At 49.4% G+C, this 16390-nt stretch overlaps 1 pseudogene; it reads right to left on the minus strand.

The window, feature by feature from the left end:
• Positions 1-16021: 16021 nt before the first annotated feature.
• Positions 16022-16159, minus strand: LOC123568982 (U2 spliceosomal RNA; annotated as a pseudogene).
• Between the last annotated feature and the right edge of the window lie 231 nt (positions 16160-16390).

The raw sequence follows: 16390 nt of genomic DNA on the forward strand, positions 1-16390 counted from the left end.
CCATCCATCCATCCATCCATTTATCCATCCATCTATCCATCCATCCATCCATCCATCCATCCATCCACCTCTCAACCCGTCCATCCATCTATTCAACTACTGTATCTCCTAGATCACGTGCTATTGATTCTTCCTCCGAAATATATTTGAAACCACCAACTTCTGTCCATTTCCCTCAGTACCTCCTAAGCCCAGGCACCTTTGTCTTCAGGACAGCAGCAGCTGCTCTCAACAGATAGAATGACCTTTTAGAAGTGAACACCAGATTATGCCATGTCACTGCTTGAAACCCTGTTGTGATCTCCCATTGTTTTTGAAATACAGACTTCAACTGGGCGCAATGACTCACACCTGTAATCCCAGCACTTTGGGAGGCCGAGGCGGGCAGATCACGATGTCAGGAGATCGAGACCATCCTGGCCAACATGGTGAAAGCCCGTATCAACTAAAAAAAGAAATATAGACTTCAATTTTTCTTAATTATAACTCACAGACGGTAAAGCATGCAGCATGACAAACCCATAAATGTACATACCTGTGACCACACCCAGATGAAGATGCAAATCATTTCCAGTCCTTTGTGCCCTTCAGAGTCAATTTCCACTCCCAAGTAGTAACCACTATTTGGATTTCTGTGCTATGGATTGGCTTTGCTGTTCCTGAACTTCCTATAAATGGCATCATCTAGTATGCAGTCTTTAGTGTCTAGCTTCTATAGCTCAACATTATGTCTGTGAGGTTCATCCATGTTATTGTGTGTATCACTAGTACATTCTTTTTTATTGCTGTGTAATATTTCATGAGATGAATATACCATGATTTGATAATCTATTCTGCTGTTGGTGGATTTTGGAGCTTTTTCCAGTTTGGGGTTCTTATGAATAAAGCTTTGCTATGGTTTGAATGTACGTGTCCCTCCAAAGTTTATACATTGGAATTTAACCCCCAAAGTGATGGTATTAAGAGATGAGGCCCTTGGGAGGTAATTGGGCTATGAGGGCAGGTGGCATTAGTACCTTTATGAAAGGGTACAAGGGAACTTCTGTCCCTTCTGCCATGTGAGGACACAAGAGACACCATCTTGAAAACAGCAAGCTAGCCTTCCCCAGACACCAGTCCTGCCAGCTTCTTGATCTTGAACTTCCCAGGCTCCAGCACCGTGAAAAATAAATTTCTGTTACTTGTGAATTACCCGGTCTAAGGTATTTAGTTATAGCAGCAGGAACAGACTAAGACAGCCTGCTATGGGCATTCTTATACAAGTCTTTTGGTAGATATTATACTTATTTCTCTTGCGTTAGCGTGGTAGGCAGAATAATGGTTCCCCAAAGATGTCTGTGTCTTAATTGCCAAAAGCTATGAATGTGTTAGGTTACATGACATAGGGAATTTTAATTAATTAATTAATTAATTTTTTAGACAGAGTCCCACTCTATCGCCCAGGCTGGAGTGCAGTGGTACAATCTCAGCTCACTGCAACTTCTGTCTCCCGGCTTCAAGAAATTCTCATTCCTCAGCCTCCCAAGTAGCTGGGATAAAAGGTGCGTGCCACTACACCCGGCTAATTTTGGGGGTGTTTGTTTGTTTTGTTGTTTTTGTTTTTGAGATGGAGTCTCGCTCTGTTTCCCAGGCTGGAGTGCCGTGGCACAACCTCGGCTCACTGCAACCTCCACCTTCCAGGTTCAAGTGATTCTCCCTGACTCAGCCTCCCAAGTAGCTGGGATTACAGGCGCCCACCACCACGCCTGGCTAATTTTAGTATTTTTAGCAGAGAAAGGGTTTTACCATGTTGCCCAGGCTGGTCTCAAACTGCTGACCTCTGGTAATCTGCCTGCTTCAGTCTCCCAAAGTGCCCAGATTGAAGGCGTGAGCCGCCACGCCTGTCTGGCATAGGAAAATTAAGGTTGCAGATGGAATTAAAGCTGCTAATAGGCTGACCTCGAGATGATGATATTATCCTGGATTATCTGGATGGGCCCCATGTAATCACAGGATCCCTATAAGTGGAAGAGCGCAGCAGAGTGAGAGGACCAGAGAGATGGCAGCGTGAGAAAGACCCAGCCGGCCATTGCTGGCTTTGAGGATAAGCCAGGGAGCAGAGGCAGCAGCCTCAGGGAGCTGGCGGAGGCAAGGCAATGGGTCCTCCCCTTACAGCCTCCAGAAGGAGCAACCCTGCTGCTACCATGATGACAGCCCAGTGACACCCAGTTTCTGACTTCTGACCTTTGAAACCATAGGATAGTAGATTTGTTTTAAGCCACCAAGTTTGCAGCAATTTGTTATAATGGCAATAGGAAACTGAAACAGGAAGAAGCCTAGGAGTAGGATTGCTGGGTCCTGGGATGGGCTAAAGACTCTTTTTTTTTTTTTTTTGAGATGGAATCTCACTTTGTTACTCAGGCTGGAGTACAATGGCATGATCTTGGCTCACTGCAACCCCCGCCTCCCAGGTTCAAGCGATTCTCTTGCCTCAGCTTCCCAAGTAGCTGGGACTACAGGCATGTGCCACCACGCCTGGCTAGTTTTTGTATTTTTGGTAGAGACGGGGTTTCACCATGTTGGCCAGGATTGTCTCGATCTCCTGACCTCACGATCCTCCCACCTCGGCCTCCCAAAGTGCTGGGATTACAGATGAAAGCCACAGCACCTGGCCAAGACTCTAATTCTTTGCATGATCTCCACCACCCAGCACGGCCAGCCCTGCCAACATGTCCACCCCGTCTCCTGCCACTCTCTGCCCCACCCCCATACTCCCACCTGATGCCAGCCTTCTTACCCTTCCTCAAAGGTCTCCTTTGCATGTGAGCGCCATCTGCTGAAGTGCCTTTCCCCTTCCTGCCCTTCAGTTATCAATTCAAAGGATATTTCCTCAAGGGAGCAAGGCCAGATTCTTTGTTTTGTACTCTCTCGGTGCTCTGTTCTTTTCCTTCATGCCAAGGTTTGCCATGCCGTCTTCACTTCAGTGATTATTTAACTTTGTCCCCTCACACTCCACCCTCAGACTAGAAGCTTCATGTGGGCAGGAAGTGAGCCACCATGGTATCCTCAGCACTTAGTAGCCTGTGTGCCTGGCACATAGTAGGCCCACCACAGCTACTTGCTTGATGTGAAGTGAACTATTTCTGTTTGGTAGGGAGGGGAAGTTGTCAACTGGATGCACGAGGATGTCAGAGAGCGTAAGAATAGGAGGGAGGAGAAGGAAGGAAGGAGAGAGGAGAAAGATAGAGAAATTTATACCCTCAGCGTTAGTCTCAGGTCAACATCCCATGACAAGAAGATTCTTGAAAACCATTCAAGAATCTTGAGTGGGTGGGTGGGTGGATGGATGGATGGGCAGATGGGATCAAACCACAGAAGGAAAATGCTGATTTCTTAGTGAGAAAGGCTCTATATTCCTTTATAGACAACTCGATGCCTTTCCAGGGATCTTGTGATCCATTCTGACTGCACTTTGGAACAGCTGGCCCTGTCCCTGAGGCAGGAGGGACATGGTAAGTAGGTGAGGTGACCAAGACTCAGAGAGGGGCAGTGAGTTGCCCAAGGTCACAAACATGTTAGAATCAGAGCGCTGGGACCCACAACTGGGACTCCTGACTCCCAGCTCAGGGATGGGGTGAGATAGGATTGCCAGATTCGGCAAATCAAAAAACAGGACACACAATTAAATTTGAATTTCAGATAAACAACAAGTAATTGTTTAATGTAAGTCTACCCCCAAAGATGGGAAGGGACATCCTTATACTAAAAAGTTACCTGTCCATCTGATATTCAAATTTCCCTGGGCATTCTGTATTTTATCTGGGGTCGGGGTAGGGCTTCAGGGTGGTGGTGGGGATAATCCTTGCTTCACCACCAAGCAGTCCTTTCTAGGGACCCTGCTCATGCTACCCACAACACAGCGTGTTTGTTCCCTGGACAGAGATGGCCACCCTCTGACCCATTTGGCCTCCTTCCTTTTTGGCCTCTGAGGGTACTCCAGCCTTCAGGCAGGCCACTGTTCCCAACTTAACACATTAGAATCCCCTGCCCCGGCTGCACCCCAGGCCAATTACCTCGGAAACTCTGGGGGTTAGACAACAGGAGTTTCAAAACTCCTGACTCCAGCACACAGCTGGGGTTGAAAACCACTGTGCTGGAAGTGTCACCAGAAAGGGGTCCCAATCCAGACCCCAAGAGAGGGTTCCTGGATCTCGTGCAAGAAAGAATTCCGAACAAGTCCACAGTGCAAAGTGAAATCAAGTTTATTAAGAAAGTAAAGGCCAGGCGTGGTGGCTCACGCCTGTAATCCCAGCACTTTGGGAGGCTGGGGCGGGCAGATCACCTGAGGTCAGGAGTTCAAGACCAGCCTGGCCAACTTGGTGAAACCCCGTCTCTACCAAAAATCCAAAAATCAGCCAGGTGTGATGGTGGGCACCTGTCATCTCAGCTACTCGGGAGGTTGAGGTAGGAGAATTGCTTGAACCCGGGAGGCGGAGGTTGAAGTAGAGCCGAGATCGTGCCACTGCACTCCAGCCTGGGCTACAGAGTGAGACTCCATCTCAAGAAAGAAAGAAAGAGAGAGAGAGGAGAGAGAAAGAGAGAGAAAGAAGGAAAGAGAGAAAGAGAGAAAAGTGGTGAAAGAACAGCTACTCCATTGACAGAGTAGGGAGTTCCCAAAAGTAAGAAGAGGAACGTGTCCACCCTAGGTACAATACTCATTTATATACAGGATTAAAAAAAGATTATGGAGAGATGTGCTCTGCTACAAGGGTTTGTGATAAAGGATTAATTTTCTTAATTACTGTATTTTGCAAGAATCAATATTCTTATCTTCAAAGCAAAATTAGGAATGCTTCTGTTCTCAAGGCATCAGGATATCAAGACACTCCTAAGTCTGGGTCTGTTTAGTAAATGTTATCAATCTGTTTCATTAACCGTAAACATCTAGAGGTTCGGAATAGCTAACTTTCTGGGAATGCAGCCCAGCAAGTCCCAGCTTCATTTTCCTAGCCCTCACTCAAGATGGAGTCGCTCTGGTTCGAATGCCTCTGACAGAAGGACTTGCTTCTCCGCTGTTAATGTGGAATGGGCTCTGCCTTCGCCTGTTGGAGGAGCCTCAGGAAGCTCCACAGTCCGTCCCAACTCTCCCATTTGCAAACCTCGCTGGGATGGACCCTTCTGCCTTTGACCTTCTCACCCCTTTCTGGTTGATTCGAGGAGTTTCCAGTTCCGAGGAGACAGTTTATGTCTACCTTCAGACTCATGGCGAAAGCAGGGGTGGGAGCCCCCAACTCAGGATCTGAGCCCCTGATATACTGACACTTTGGGAGGCCAAGGCAGGCAAATCACTTGAGGTCAGGAGTTTGAGACTAGCCTGGCCAACATGGTGAAACCCCGTCTCCACTAAAAATACAAAAACTAGCTGGGCGTGACGGTAGGTGCCTGTAATCCCAGCTACTAGGGAGGCTGAGGCAGGAGAACCGCTTTAGCCAGAGAGGCAGAGGCTGTAGTGAGCTGAGATCGCGCCACTGCACTCCAGCCTGGACAAGAGAGCGAGACTCCGTCTCAAAAGAAAAAAAAAAGATAAAAAAGATATGCTCACCACCCCAACACACAAACATTCTCTCTTCCCAAAGCTTCCCTTTCTGGAAAGGATCAGGATGACACTGGCTGTTGGCAAGGAGGCAGGCAGAAAGGGGAGGAGAGCTGTATTCTGTGGGAGACACAGAAGTCCCTCTAGCCAGAAGCCTCCTCTACCCAAAAGACTCCTGGGTGAAGAGACCCTGCCGTATATGCAGGGAGCAAGGACTTCTATTTTGATAGGCCTTGCAGAGGGGGCTGAGAATGGACTTTGCCCTCTCTCTCCTGCCTCTTATCTCTGAGAAAGGGCTGCTGTTGCCTCTAAGCTCGGGGAGCCTGCTGCACCCCCAAAGCCAGCCATGAGTCTGGGAGGTCCGTAACTGGGATTTAGAGCGGGCTCTAAAGTGTGAATCCCTCATTTTCTGGTTGTGGGACTCTATGAGGCTCAGTTTCCTAATCAGGGAAATGGGTTCAAAAATGTCCTCCTGCTGGGCGCGGTGGCTCAAGCCTGTAAACCCAGCACTTTGGGAGGCCGAGGCGGGCGGATCACGAGGTCAGGAGATCGAGACCATCCTGACTAACACGGTGAAACCCCGTCTCTACTAAAAAATACAAAAAAACTAGCCGGGCGAGGTGGCAGGCGCCTGTAGTCCCAGCTACTTGGGAGGCTGAGGCAGGAGAATGGCGTAAACCTGGGAGGCAGAGCTTCCAGTGAGCTGAGATCCGGCCACTGCACTCCAGCCTGGGCGACAGAGCGAGACTCCGTCTCAAAAAAAAAAAAAAAAAAAATGTCCTCCTTGGGTGCTGGTAAGGATTCTAGGTGTGGTGCTTGGTGCATGGTAGGTGCTCAGTCGAGGTGCTTTCCCTGAGCTTTTGTGCTGGGGTACTGGCGACATTCAAGGCTGAGCTTGAGCAGTTAGCAGAAACTCAAGGGTGATCCCTTGATTGGGCAAACTGAAGTCATCCCATCCTCTCCTGAGGTGTCAGCCAGAAGGTGGCCTTTTTGGTAAATTCATGAATGATGGTGGCTTCCTAATGGGCCCCCAAAGGGGCCAAAGCCCCTTTCAGAGACTTTTCTGCCTTGGGAAGTTGATGTCAAGAAGGATCCGCAAGCCCTTGGACTCCAGAGCACTGAAGGCAGGTTTGTGATGGGGTCTCAAAGAACGGGACGGGCTGGAGGAGGACGGGGAAATCCAGGAAATCTCAGGCAGCCTCGGCTCTCAGAACCTTTTTCTTAGTAGCTTTAAAAAAGAAATTGAGGCAGGCACAATAGCTCACGCCTATAATCCCAGCCCTTTGGGAGGCCAAGGTGGGTGGATCACCTGAGGTCAGGAGCTCGAGACCAGCCTGGCCAACATGGTGAAACCTTGTCTCTACTAAAAATACAAAAAATTAGCCGGGCATGGTGGCGGGTGCCTGTAATACCAGCTGCTGGTGAGGCTAAGGCAGGAGAATCACTTGAACCCGGGAGGCAGAGGTTGCAGTGAGCCGAGATCACACCATTGCACTCCTGCCTGGGCGACAAGAGCAAGACTCCGTCTTAAAAAAAAAGAAAGAAAGAAAGAAACTGAGGCCGGTGCAGTGGCTCACACCTGTAATTCCAGCATTTTGGGAGGCCAGCGTGGGTGGATCACCTGAGGTCAGGAGGTCAAGACCAGGCTGGAGTCTCTACTAAAAATACAAAAAACGCCGGGCGCGGTGGCTCAAGCCTGTAATCCCAGCACTTTGGGAGGCCGAGGCGGGTGGATCACGAGGTCAGGAGATCGAGACTATCCTGGCTAACATGGTGAAACCCCGTCTCTACTAAAAATACAAAAAACTAGCCGGGCGTGGTGGCGGGCGCCTGTAGTCTCAGCTACTTGGGAGGCTGAGGCGGGAGAATGGCGTGAACCCGGGAGGCGGAGCTTGCAGTGAGCCGAGATCACGCCACTGCACTCCAGCCTGGGAGACACAGCGAGACTCCGTCTCAAAAAAAAAAAAAAAAATACAAAAAACTAGCTGGGCGTGGTGGTGCACTCCAGCTACTCGGGAGGCTGAGGCAGGAGAATCGCTTGAACCCAGGAGGTGGAGGTTGCAGTGAGCCGAGATCGCACCACTGCACTCCAGCCTGAGTGACAGAGCAAGATCCCATCTCAAAAACACATTGTTGTGCTATCATTACCACCACACAACTCCAGAACTTTCCGACTTCACAAACTGAAACTCTGTTACCATTAAACACTAACTCCCATTCCTCTTCCCCCCCAGCCTCAGCCACTAGCATTCTACTTTCTGTGTCCATGAATTTGACTATTCTAGATACTTCACAGAAGTGGAATCAATTATATATATATGTTTTTGTTTGTTTGTTTTGAGACAGCGTTTCTCTCTGTCACCCAGGCTGGAGTGCAGTGGTGCAGTCTTGGCTCACTGCAAGTTCCGTCTCGTGGGTTCAAGTGATTCTCCTGCCTCAGCCTCCCGAGTAACTGGGATTACAGGTGCCTGCCACCATGCCCAGCTAATTTTTGTATTTTCAGTAGAGATGGGGTTTCATCATGTTGGCCAGGCCGGTCTCGAACTCCCAACCTCAGATGATCCACCCGCCTCTGCCTCTCAAAGTGCTGGAATTACAGGCATGAGCCACTGTGCCCAGCCTGGAATCATATAATATTTATCCTTTGTGACTGGTTTGTTTATTTCACTTAGCATAATGTCTTCAAGATTCATCTATGTAATAGCATGTATCAGAATTTCATTCCTTTTTAAGTCTGAATAACATTCCATTGTATGTATCATATTTTCTTTTTTCTTTTTTTTTTGAGATGGAGTCTTGCTGTGTTGCCCAGGCTGGAGTGCAATGGCGCAATCTCGGCTTACTGTAAACTCTGCCTTTCGGGTTCAAGTGATTCTCCCGCCTCAGCCTCCCTGAGTAGCTGGGATTACAGGCACCCACTATCATGCCCGGCTAAGTTTTGTATTTTTGTAGAGATGGGGTTTTGCCATGTTGGCCAGGCTGGTCTTGAGCTCCTGACCTCAGGTGATCTGCCCGCCTCGGCCTCCCAAAATGCTGGGATTACAGGCGTGAGCCCCTGCGCCCAGACGTATGTATCATATTTTCATCCATGTCTGAAAGCCAAATTTCATTCACTGATGGACGTTTGGGTTATTTCCACACTTTGGCTATTGTGAATAATGCTGCTATAAACATACGTGTTCTTTTCCTTTTTTTTTTTTTTGAGATGGAGTTTTGCTCTTGTTGCCCAGGCTGGAATGCAATGGCATGACCTCACTCACTGTAACCTCCACCTCCCAGGTGCAAGAGATTCTCCTGCCTCAGCCTCCCGAGTACCTGGGATTACAGGCACCTGCCACTACACGAGGCTAATGTTTTGTATTTTTAGGAGAGACAGGGGTTTCACCACATTGGCCAGGCTGGTCTCAAACTTCTGACCGCAGGTGATCCATCCACCTCAACCTCCCAAAGTGCTGGGATTTCAGGAGTGAGCCACCGTGCCCAACTGGTTATTTCTTGATGACATGCTAAACAAGGGGTGGATTATTCATGCCTCCCCTTTTTAGACCATATAGAGTAACTTCCTGACATTGCCATGGCATTTGTAACTGTCATGGCACTGGTGGGAGTGTACCAGTGAGGGTCACCAGAGGTCAGCCTCATTGCCATCTTGATTTTAGTGGGTTTTACCCTGCTTCTTTATTGCAGACCATGTTATCAGCAAGGTCTTTATGACCTGTATCTTGTGCTGACCTATCTCATCCTATGACTTCAAATGATGCCTAACCATCTGGAAATAGAGCCGGTAGATCTCAGCCTAATTTTACCCAACCCCTATTCAAGATGGAGTTGCTCTGGTTCAAACGCCTCTGACACTTCATCCATCCCTTGCAAGGGCCCCACTGGGCACAGGTGATTGCCCTAGACTGACCTCCAATCTGTCTAGCACCTCCATTTGGGCTGGACAGGAGGTCAGCTAGCCCCTTGGTGGAGGCTGGCCTAAGCTCTGCCCCGTGGAGTTACTCCATAATGAGTGGCACTAGGACGGCCCAATCAAAGCCTTTTCTCAGCGCATATACCAGCAGGGAGTAGGTGACATTGATCAGGACTGTGGTAGTGACCCTGAGCCACCCCAGGGGGTTGATCTGGAGCCTGGGGGATTGTGGCGCTGGTGCATCAATCACTCCTTTCTTACCTTTTCCCAGTTCCCACCTATGACTTTTACTCAGCATTGGCCATGAGTGCCCCAAGCACTGTCTCTGGAAAGCATTTGGCTTCTACAGATGTAATGTTTTTCAAATGAATGTGGATGCCACTGTGATTAATAACATTCGAATTCGCTGAAAGCATTTCTGAATTCAAAGTAGTCTTTTGTGCTGTATTTTCTCAGCCAATGAATATATTAAAATACAGCTATTAACAAATGGGATGGAAATAGGTGAAGCTGTTGAAATTTAAGAGTTCAGAAACAAACAGAGTTCAGATGGGCCCTGGATGTAAACCAATATGGCCATTTTGGGGTTTCCACTGGGACAGGATGCTTCTGATCTTCCACCTCCCTGGACCTGGAGTCACCCTTCCTTGTAAGATCCAGTGAAAATGGCTGAGTCCCTGTCCTTCATACAAGGGAAGGCTAGCATCCTTCTCAATGTTTCTGAGAATCTCCACTGGACACCTATGATCTCCTGCTACCTCTCAGCCCAGATTTCTTCAAACCCACCCCAGCTCCCTGCATACTGCTGTGATTTCCCTTCGCAATGCTTCATTAGAGCACAGGCCTGGCCCTTGCTAGTGGGGTGATCAAACTGGGGCCACAGGAGCCAGATTGCCTGGGTTCAAAGTCTTGCTCTGCAAATGATGAGCTGATTGGCCTTGGGCAATGGTCTCCATCTCTCTGGGCTTTGGTTTTCTCATTATAAACTGGGGGTAAGTGTGGCCCCTAACTCTTAGGCCTTGCTGCAGGTCACATGAGTTAGTGTGAATAAAGCATCAGCAGTTAGTTAGAGAATATGAGCCATCATTTTCATTGATCCTCCTCCAAGCACTATAGTGTGTAACTGACTTTTTTTTTTGAGATGGAATCTGGCTCTGTCACCCAGACTGGAGTGCAGTGGTGCAATCTCAGCTCACTGCAGCCTCCGCCTCCCAGGTTCAAGTGATTCTCCTGTCTCAGCCTTCCGAGTGCTGGGACTACAGGTGTGCACCACCATGCCCCGCTAATTTTTGTATTTTTAGTAAAGACAGGGTTTCACCATATTGGTCAGGCTGGTCTCGAACTCCTGACCTCAGGTGATCCACCAGCATCAGCCTCTCAAAGTGCTAGGATTACAGGCATAAGCCACTACACCCAGCCTGTGTAACTGACTTTGATGGACGGTTTGGGAAGAGCAGAGGGGGATTACAGATTTACAGGTTAGCACGTCTTGTCCGTCCCCAACCTAGGAAGCATCTCAGCAGCCTGCCATCTCCTCTGGCCTTGGCCTGTTGCCATTTCTTGCGGGCTGCTCACTTCCCACCTCTCTGGACCCTTCTCCCAACTGTCCTCTAAGTTCCACAGCCTCCCGCCCGCCTCTCAGCCACCAGAAGAAGATGCAAAATTGGTTTTACAGGGCATCTGCATTCTGGTCTCAGCTGCTGTCATTACAGAAAAGGCTCTAAGACAATGACACCCAGTGAGGCCAAGACGGTCCCCTCAGAGAAGTCTGGGAAATCTGCAAGGGCATTTTTCTTTGTCAAAATGGGAGACAGAGACCTGTTTATATAGAAACACAAAATAAATAATTTTTGCATGCTTTCAACATACACAGAATTTTCTAGGAACATGACTATTGTGTACACAAAGAGAAGATTGTCCTTTGTTTTGTTTGGAATTTGGCCAAGACTCGTTGCCCATTTCATGTCACTGGCAACAACACCGCTTGTGGGGTCTGAATCACCATCACAACTACCTGTGTCCATCTGCCTTGTGGCCACCATGGTCCCTGTGGCCCCACCTCTAGGAGCAAGTGTGGGGCCACCTCATCTCCTGCTGTAGTCAGCCTGCAGATTTTCTTTTTCTTTTATTTATTTATTTACTTATTTTTGAGACAGCGTCTCACTTTGTTGCCCAGGCTGGAATGCAGTGGCACGATCTTGGCTCACTGCAACCTCCACTTCCCAGGTTCCAGCGATTCTCCTGCCTCAGCCTCCCAGGTAGCTGGAATTACAGGCGCCCACCACCACGCCTGGCTAATTTTTGTAGTTTTAGTAGAGACGGGATTTCACCATGTTGGCCAGGCTGCTCTCGAACTCCTAACCTCAGGTGATCCACCCACCTCAGCCTTCCAAAGTGCTAGGATTATAGGAATGAGCCACCACGCCCAGCCTGCCTGCAGATTTTCATCCTGAAATTGATATTATTTTATTAGAAATTACCCTCCTTTTATTTCTCCTTCATATTATAGTTAGGATATCGTTGTTTTTAAAGCATGTGTGAGGGTAGGTTAGTTTATTTATGAATTTCATTTCAGCTTGGTGAAGGGAACATTACAAAATATTTGTAATTGGGGGGCAGGGGTTGGGTCTGACTTCTCTACCTTTGCATAATTCAAGAAATCCATTTCTGAACTCTCAGCAACCGGGAGTGATTTGCTTCTGAGATGAAGTGCCCGGAGGTGCAGGCCGTTGCTGCCCTCTAGTCTTTGCAGTCGCTTTTTCCTCTTTCCTGTGAGTGTTCTGGGTTCATGACCCCATTTCTAATCTCTTGCTCCCAGGCCTCTCCCCTGGACCTGTCCTCCACCGAGTGGCCCCAGGAGACACTCCCAGCATATCAACACTTCTCAGCTTGAAACACTCATGTGGTCCACATCCCCCATGATTTACATTTGTCCCTTGAGCTATGTGCAGGACAAAGCCTCAGCTCAGCTCACTCCTCCTCTCTCATTTTGTATCCAGCCTCTGCTCCTTTGCCCATGCTGTTCCCTCTGTCTGGAATGCTGCATCACCACCCCACACCCCTGCACCCTCACCACCCTGCATCCCCTGCACCCTCACCACCCCGCACCTCTGCACCCTCACCACCCCTCACCCCCTGCACCCTCACCACCCCGCACCCCCCTGCATTCTCACCATCCCTCACCCCCTGCACCCTCACCTCCCTGCACCCCCTGCACTCTTACCACCCCACACCCCCTGCACCCTCACCTCCCCGCACCCCTGCATCCTCACCACCACACACCCCCCTGTACCCTCACCTCTCTGCACCCCCTGCACCCTGACCACCCTGCTTCCCCTGCACCCTCACCACCCTGCACCCCTGCACCCTCACCACCCCTCACCCCCTGCACCCTCACCACCCCACAACCCCCTGCATTCTCACCATCCCTCACCCCTGCCTCCTCACCACCATGCACCCCCCTGTACCCTCACCTCCCGGCACCCCTGCACTCTCACCACCCCGCACCCCCTGCACCCTCACCTCCCTGCACTCCCTGCACCCTCACCACCCCACAACCCCCTGCATTCTCACCGTCCCTCACCCCTGCCTCCTCACCACCATGCACCCCCCTGTACCCTCACCTCCCGGCACCCCTGCACCCTCACCACCCCGTACCCCCTGCACCTTCACCTCCATTTTTGACTGTCCCCAAGGACTTCTAATTCTTCTCTTCATTAGAAACTCAGTCCTGAAGTTCCTGGTGTCTTGAAGATGTCTCTAGAAAATCAGCTTCTAGGCCAGGCAAGGTGGCTCACACCTGTAATCCCAGCACTTTGGGAGGCCGAGGCGGGCGGACCACCTGAAGTCAGGAGTTCAAGACCAGCCTGGCCAACATGGTGAAACCCTGTCTCTACAAAAATACAAAAATTAGCCAGGTGTGGTAGTGTGCGCCTGTAATCCCAGCTACTCAGGAGTCTGAGATGGAAGAATCGCTTGAACCTGGGAGGCAGAGGTTGCAGTGAGCTGACCGAGATCATGCCATTGCACTCCAGCCTGAGCAACAGAGTAAGACTCTGTCTCAATAAAAAAAAAAAAGAAAGAAAGAAAGAAAGAAAAGAAAAGAAAAAATCAGCTTCCACCTGGGCGTGAAGTTGGGCAGAGGAGAAGGGGCCACTGGGGCAGGGAAGAGATAGATGTTGGATTTTAGAGGATCCAGTAAAGGACGCTCCTCTTCGCCACCTAAGTTTGAAAGCGACTGAGAGAGACACACAACAGTTAGACAGAGAGAGATCAAAATATTTTCCTGTGACTTAAGAGCAATGGCCAAGTTGGCTTCCTGTTATCCTACCCTTGAACTTGACATTCACCCACTGAAAATGCCTAGTCCCTGGCTCAGTGGGGATACCAGAGGCTAACTGCCAGGCAGCAACAGACCAATAAAGGCTTTCAAAAGAGATGGCGCGCTGGGCTGGGCTTGCCCAGGAGCTCCTCCCAGGCTTGGCCATCAGGTAAGTCACTTCTCCACAGGGGAGAAGGAGGGAGTGAGCACATGGCGTTGCTGTAATTCAATGGACACTTCCCCATGGACACCATGATGTCGGGGAGGGAGAGGAGGAAGGAAAGGCGGTGCTCAGAGGGGAGGAAAGCTGTGACCCAAGATGCCATTGCCTGGTTAATGTTTTTGGCAAGTCCTGGATGGGGCAGGAGCTGGAAGAGGAAGCTGAGGCCACAGGAAACCATCAGAGCCCGGGACTATGCCAAGAACTTATCTACTTTAAAACAACCTTTGGGCCGGGCGCGGTGGCTCAAGCCTGTAATCCCAGCACTTTGGGAGGCCGAGACGGGCGGATCACTAGGTCAGGAGATCGAGACCATCCTGGCTAACACGGTGAAACCCCGTCTCTACTAAAAAATACAAAAAACTAGCCGGGCGAGCTGGCGGGCGCCTGTAGTCCCAGCTACTCAGGAGGCTGAGACAGGAGAATGGCCCGAACCCGGGAGGCGGAGCTTGCAGTGAGCTGAGATCCGGCCACTGCACTCCAGCCTGGGCGACAGAGCGAGACTCCGTCTCAAAAAAATAAATAAATAAATAAATAAAAATAAATAAATAAATAAAACAACCTTTGACTGGATGCGATAGCTCACACCTGTAACCCCAACACTTTGGGAGGCCAAGGCAGGCAGATCGCTTAATGTCAGGAGTTCGAGACCAGCCTGACCAACATAGTGAAACTCTGTCTCTACTAAAAATGCAAAACCTAGCTGGGCATGGTGGCACGCACCTGTTGTCCCAGCTACTCGGGAGGCTAAGGCAGGAGAATGGCTTGAACCCAGGAGGTGGAGGTTGCAGTGAGCCAAGATTTAGCCACTGAACTCCAGCTTGGGTGACAGAGCGAGACTGCATCTCAAAAACAGTACAATAAAATAAAATCTTTTATTATCAGCAAAGCTGTGTAGGGGTGGAAAGGTGTGCTAACTTGCCTCATTCATCATAAAGGTCATGGCTGCCACTCCTATAACAAAAGACTGGTTAACAAGAGGAAAGCATAACCCTTTTTTTTTTTTTTTTTTTTTTTTTTTGAGACAAAGTCTCGCTCTGTCACGCCGGCTGGAGTGCAGTGGCACGATCTCCTCTCACTGCAAGCTCCGCCTCCCAGGTTCGTGTTATTCTCCTACCTCAGCCTTGTGAGTAGCTGGGACTACAGGTGCCCGCCACCACGCCCGGCTAATTTTTTGTATTTTTAGTAGAGATGGGGTTTCACTATGTTAGCCAGGATGGTCTGGATCTCCTGACTTCGTGATCCACCAGCCTCGGCCTCCCAAAGTGCTAGGATTACAGGCGTGAGCCACCGCGCCCGGCCGCAACAAATTTATTTAATCAAAGTTTTACAAGGCACAGGAACCTCAGAATGAAGACCCAAAGATCCAGGGAAACCTGTCTATTTTTATGCTTCGATTCTATGCGAAGCAGACAGCCGTGTAGAAAGGTGATTGGACAAAAGAGCGTGATTCATGGGAATAGACTGAGTGGGGACACCCAGCAAAGCCCGTCTATTGAGATACCTCTTGGCCTCTCTGTGCAGGGGAGAAGGGAGAGAGTGACCCTTTCTAGGTTCTATGACTTGCTTTAGGGAAGAGGGGTTCTAGTTTCTATGACTGGGGGAAAAGAATTCTGGTGTCTATGGCTTCCTCTGGGGGCGAAACAGGGGCAGGAGACAGGAGGGTGGGAGAATGTCAGAGAGAGACTTGGCTTTTGAGATCTTCCAATTTCCTTTAGTCCAAAGTACTCAGGCTGCCATAGCACCATACTTTGCAGTATCGTTCTCTGAGCCCCAACAGCTGTGCATGTACATTGTACAAAGTCGGAACTTGCCAATGAGCAAAACCAAGAAAACAAAACCACTCTATTCCTACCACCCAGGGAGTATCCTCATTTTCTGTCCTCCCATATCTCTTAAAGTTTTTTTTTTTTTAAAGACGGAATCTTCTCTGTCATCCAGCCTGGAGTACAATGGCGCGATTCTGGCTCACTGAAACCTCCACCTCCCAGGCTCAAGCAATTCTCCTGCCTCAGCCTCCCAAGTAGCTGGGATTACAAGCACATGCCACCACGCCCAGCTAACTTTTGTATTTTCTTAAACTGATAAGAACAGATACTACACTTGATCTTAGCCAAAAGGCCAAGAAGCGATTTTTTTTTTGGTATTTTTTCAGTAGAGACGGGTTTCACTATGTTGGCCAGGCTGGTCTCCAACTCTTGACCTCAACTGATCAGCCCGCCTCGGCCTCCCAAAGTGCTGGGATTACAGGCATGAGCCACTGTGCCTGGCCCTGAATCTCTTTTTATGCCTATGTAATTTTTTTTTTCTTTCAGAAGCAGGGTCTCACTATGTTGCCCAGGCTAGACTCAAACTCCTGGGCTC

Source organism: Macaca fascicularis, chromosome 14, assembly GCF_037993035.2.
Source record: "Macaca fascicularis isolate 582-1 chromosome 14, T2T-MFA8v1.1".
Classification (NCBI taxonomy): domain Eukaryota; kingdom Metazoa; phylum Chordata; class Mammalia; order Primates; family Cercopithecidae; genus Macaca; species Macaca fascicularis.